This window comes from Chiloscyllium plagiosum, unplaced genomic scaffold, assembly GCF_037043375.1.
Source record: "Chiloscyllium plagiosum isolate Xiang-an unplaced genomic scaffold, Cpla_swu_hap1 HiC_scaffold_1, whole genome shotgun sequence".
NCBI classification, from domain to species: Eukaryota; Metazoa; Chordata; class Chondrichthyes; order Orectolobiformes; family Hemiscylliidae; genus Chiloscyllium; species Chiloscyllium plagiosum.
The window spans coordinates 23,708,155-23,714,154 of record NW_028270139.1 but is presented as its reverse complement, the minus strand read 5'-3'; positions in this window follow the sequence as shown (position 1 = coordinate 23,714,154).

Genomic DNA, 6,000 nt, shown 5'->3' with positions numbered 1-6,000 from the left:
TAAGAAATGATTGTTAACCATGACATCTGAAAATCCTCTCTGCTCTTTCTTTTATGTGCATTTGAGAGGAAAGACTGACATTTTCAAAGAAAACTATTATTGTTTTCCTCACACATACTTTGGTTTCAGACACAAATCTGTTGTCATTTCATTTCAAATTTGTGTATCAAATAAAACAATTTTTCACATTCCTAATCCATGCAAACAAATTTTTCATTCGAGACTGATATCAATTCAGAAGCACATGAAGCCCATCCAGTACTCTCACCACGTGCTCTCCCCTCCCTCCCCCCACCCCCATGGACAGCCTTGACAAATTCCACATACTCCAAGTAAGTAGCTGTTAATATTCTGAATGCTACCCATTCTTTCATGGGTAGTGACATTTATAGAATCTCCTTTGACTTGTAGCTCTGTACTAGCAATGAGTAGATAAACTTTGAAGAATGCAATAACAACAAAACTGAATATGAATAGGTATATTTTTTACTTCAATTTTCTTCATGGTATGGAAGCAGTGATTAAGATAATAATGTTAAGAAAATTAATGTTGAACAGCCAAAGAAGAATGGAGTGGGCACAACCCGAGAGAAAGTTTGTTTTTAACCTCCTGATGTGTCAAACCACCTTAATCAATGAAATAATGCAGGAAGCAGATAGATTTACATTCATGTATAAATATATATCAGTTTTCCCAGTTTTCTCTCACACTGAACAGTAATAGAAGCAGCATGCCTGCCAAGTGCTCCATCTGTCCAAGACCGAGAACACTATTTTCTGTGTGAGGCGATGAATGTGGCAACTCCAGTGCATCTGCTGGCAGAGTTTCCTGGTAGAAAAAAAGAGAAAAGTCAAGTGTAGCTGCCATATGTCTCAAAAGCTGTTGTGTCCACTGGAAAGGTCAGGCACGTAGTGCTTGGCCCTCTTGTTTGTTGTTATGTCTTGGCAGCATGCGATTCATCTGTGCCCCATCCTGCACTTAGCATGGGAATCTTGTCATAGAGAGATCTTGATAAGCTGTTTGCCAGCTTCATGATGTGCCAATGTCTGCAAATGCAAAAGAAAGAGACTGCAAATACACAGCTCTATCATATTAACATGCTAGAAGCTAAGAACAGCATGCCATTTTGCCTGTCGTACCTGTGCTAATTCTTTAACAGAACTGGCCAATTTAATACAACACCCCAGCTTTTTCCTCATAATAGCAAATTAGTCCTCTTCAAGTATATATACAATTGTGTGATAAAAGTTCCTATGGAATCTAATTCACAAGCTTTCAGAAAATGCATTCTGGATTTTAAAATCTGTTTTTGTCCCCCTCATTTCCTGTCTAGCTTTTTGCAAATCATTTTAAATCTATGAGCTAAATAGGCAGGGAATGTGGCAAGGGAATGCATTGTGAATTTGATTTGATTTGATTTATTCCTATCACATGTACCGAGATACAGTGAAAATTGTTGTTTGATGTGCTTTATAGGCAGATCAGGGTAACAGAACAGAATGCAGTGTACAATGTTACAGCTGCCAGAAAAGTGTAGAGAGAGACAGAAAGAGAGATCAACATTAACATTAAAGAGGTCCATTCAAAAGTCTGATAACAGTGGGAATCTGTTCTTGAATTCATTTGTACATTTATATAAACATTTTATACAGAATTGAAGCCCAGCATCTTCCAGTCACCATGCCATGTGGCCAGCATTGGAAACAATGGAGATAATTAAGTTGTCAATCAAGGACTACTTCCTATCTCTGGCATTGCCAGAGCCTTGAGTTTCCTCCAAATACACTCAGCCCTCTTCAATTGAACCGCAATACTGAGGGATCTTCACCCTCCAGTTGCAGTCTGATCAGTGGCCATTGTGAGCAGTGACACTACCAAGACCAGACAGTTTTGTTTGGGGACATTCTAGGGGACCAGATGCTGTTCTCAGTTGGGTGACATTCTTTGCAGCAACATTTTAGCTGGCCATAGCCAGCAAGACAGCACCTCAGACATCCTCTGCCTGTTGAAGCTAGGTCAGCTCCAGCTTTGTATTCTGTCAACAGAACTTGGCAATCAGTGAGTCCTATTCCTCTTGTTAGCACTCTACTTCCCAGATAAAACAATTTTTTTATAATTGCACTATCAAAACCCTTACTACTTTTTAATTCTCCTAAGGAGTCTTCGTTTGACCATCTGTACTATTAGAGAACAAATCTAATCTTTCCAATCTCTTCACATAAGCAAAATATCAGGTCTCTGATATCAAACTGGTACATAATAGCATCTGTGGTGAGAAAAACAGCAGATTATTTGGATCTGTAATCCTGTTGCACAATTCATTGTGATCATGGCTGATCTTCTACATCAATTCCAGCTTCCCACACCATCACCACATCTCTCGATTCCCATGGTATGCGAAGATTCACTGATGAAGAGCTTATGCCTGAAACGTTGACTCTCCTGCTCCTCAGATGCTGACTGACCTGCTGTGCTTCTCCAGTGCCACCTTTTGACTTTGACTCTCCAGCAGTTGCAGTCCTCACTTTCTCCAAAGATTCACTGATCTCAGTCCACAATATGCTCAATGACTGATTATCCTCAACTCTCTGGGGTAAGAGTTATAAAGATCTACAGCTCACTGCATGAAGAATTCTTTCCTTATCACAATCTTAAATGGTCATTGCCTTTTTCTGAGACTGTGACCTTTAGTTCTACACTCCCCAGACTAGAGAAACATGCTGCAACCATAAATATTATAAAATTCTTAAGGAACTTAACATGTTTTAATGAAATTACCATTCAGTCTTCTGGATTGCAGGGAAGATAAACCTAGTCTTCTCTAGCCTTCGTCATAGGAAGCTCATTCCAGGAATCAGTCTAGTTAATCTATATTGTATTGTACTCACTCTAACACTAGTATGCTCTTCTTTAGATGAAGGAAACTACACCTGTACGTAGTACTCCAGATGTGGTCTCATCAAGAGTCTGCACAATAAGTAATACTGTACTTCTTCAAACATATTTGAGTCCCTGTGGAGAGATAAACAGAGTTAACATTGAGTCCAGTAACTCTTTGTCAAAACTGGATGAAATCACTGGTCACTGGACCTAAAGTAGGGTCACTGTTTCAAAATGGAGGTGGCACAGTGGCTAGCACTGCTGCCTCACAGCAGTTGGGTTTGATCCTACCTCAGGAGACTGTCCGTGTGGAGTTTGTACATTCTCTCCATGTCAGCGTGGGTTTCCTAACACAATCCAAAGACACACAGTTTAGGTGGAGTGGCTATGCTAAATGTGCAGGCTCGGTGAATTAGCCATAGGAAATGCAAGGTTACAGGAATAAAGTAAGGGGGTGCATTTGGATGGAATGCTCTTTGGAGGGTCAGGATGGGCTGAATGGCCTGATTCCACATTGTAGGGATTTTATGATTCTGTTTTTCTCTCCATAGACACTGCCAGGTCTGCTGAGTTTCTCCAGCACTTTATGTTTTGTTTAATATATATAAGCAATTTTACTACTTTTCCATCAAAGTGGACATCTTTACATTTCCTTACATTATATTCCATTACCATGTTGTTGGGTGTTCACTTTACCTACTTTCTCTCTATTTTCTCAAAGGCCTTGAAATTCTTCTTAACGCCTGACACCCAGGAGTGTTCACAACATCCCAACTGAGACTGAAACAAAGATTTGCAAGACCCGATCTTTATGTTTGTTTTCATTGCCCTTATTTACAAAACTAAGTCATCCGTTTTCTTAAACAACTTATCTAGTTGCATTGTTTAAATACGCCACAAGGTCCCTCTGCTTATGAGCACATTTCAAAATAATACCATTTTGATTATATCATCTCACTGTGTTATTTCTGATAAAGTGGATTGCTTCACATTCATTCACAATATATCACGTCTGTTTCTGCAAAGTACCAGAGGCTGAATATTAAGTTTTTTTTGGCTATGTGTGAGCTGCATTAAGATTTTAAGGACTAATCACCACAAAGCTTAAATGGATTTTCTTGCCATATCTTACCAAACCTCATTAACTACTGACACCCCCTCTATAGACTCCCTGATAGCTGATTCCAGCCCCACTGCACAATGTGCCATTCCCAAACCAACTCACTACTCAGTGGATATCCACTGAAAGTCTGGCATCCTTGACATCCATATCATATTTAAAAGGCCACTGTACACTGATAGGCACTGGCATTCCAAAACATGGATGCTTGCACAAAAAAGAGAAGTCCTCTTCCCAAAGAATTGGCAGAGGAGGTTACCCCATCAGATCCTGGCATGTGGTCTGTAGATGAAAACAAAGGAGTGATTGTGGCCCACATTTCTGAGTGACCTAACCAGACAGTTCTGAATGGGAAACCTGCCCAGATCCCCTGACTGATGACTATGCATGTCTCTGATAACATTAGTCCTACCCCATGGTTTGGCCATTATGGTACTACAAGACTGACCGTACCCACACGCCCACATTGCAGAGACATAGAGCCTTTGACTGAGAACACCCCAAACAGATGCCTCATTCCTGATGAAGGGCTTTTGCCTGAAACGTCAATTTTCCTGCTCCTTGGATGCTTCCTGACCGGCTGTGTTTTTCCAGCACCACACCCTTGGCTCTAATCTCCGGCATCTGCATTACTCACTTTCGCCTAGATGCCTCATTGTGGCCAGTCGCCTGGATCCTCAGAGTTACTATGCCAGGACCCTCTGACTGACTGGTGCCGCCATGGACTTTGGTGAGGTCTATTCCCCTCGGACTTTGACATAGGTAATATATTGATTACTCAGCACCTGCAGCAACTTCACCACATTGGTGCATGCGGTGTTGCTAGGACCATGGTAGAGCACAGTACAGAGCTGCCAAACACACAGTTCTGCTGCTTGGGCTAATCTGGTGGGTGCTCTCCATTATAGCCCAGCCAGGGTGTTCTGCATCATCCTGATGTATTGTGTTCTGCACAATTGGAGCAGGCAATGAGGTGACACACTGGGTAAAAATGAAATTGGGGAAGGGGAGCCGTCTTCCACAGAGAACAATAAAGATTGTAAGAAGGAGAAAGTTCTCCTCATACATGGCTAAGCTCAGTTGCATTGCATGCTTCAAGTCAGACAGGAGCTAATTGATACCTGGTTCCAATCGATGAGAGCTGGGTGCAGCACACCATCATGGACTGTAGACTAGTCATTTGTCATGCCGCCAGAATTTAACCTACACTGTTGGGCTGAACTGCAACCTCGACTTGTTTTGTTTCTGTCCACTTTTATGAACTGTAAATAAATAAAAGCTCCTGTTTTGAATTGTTCAATTGCTTGCCTTTAGGCAATGTTCCTCTAGTGCACAGCAAGAAGCATTGGAGGAAGTTGTAGCATTGGCAGTGAGGGTGTTTAGATGGGATATAACTAATGAGAGTAAACTGGGTTCTGGTGGCTAAACAGCAACAAGGGTAAGAGAATGTGGGTTGTATCTGCAAGTGAGTGTCAGCTGATTATGTGCTCTGAGCAGTATTACTTTGTGGTTGCTGTAGCATTACATTGCAGGTGAAGGGCAACGCTGGATTGTCAATGCTTGCCTGGATGAACAGTGGCCTTTTAAAGATGCCATGAACTCACGGAATGCTGGTCTTTCAATGGACATCCACTCAGTGGCAGGTTATTCTGGGAATTACACATGATAAGATGGAAATAGATCTTGTCAAGATATGGCAAGAAATCTTGCTAAGCTTCAGTGAAAAAGCCTCCTGAAAAGCTTGAAGCAACTGATATTGGCACTTAACCAAGAAAAGCAAGATTCCTTCTTGTGAGCATTGTACTATGATAAAATGTATCCCAAGACTTAAGATAGTACAGAAAGTGTTGCACAATGAAAAAGTCATTGATGTGATAACAGTGGACTTATGCTGTAACTTAGATTATAATTGTTACCATCAAGAACTGACCTTCAAAAGCAAATTAACAACTTTTAGCACTTAAAATAATAAGGCTTTGCAAGGTGTTTCATATAAATG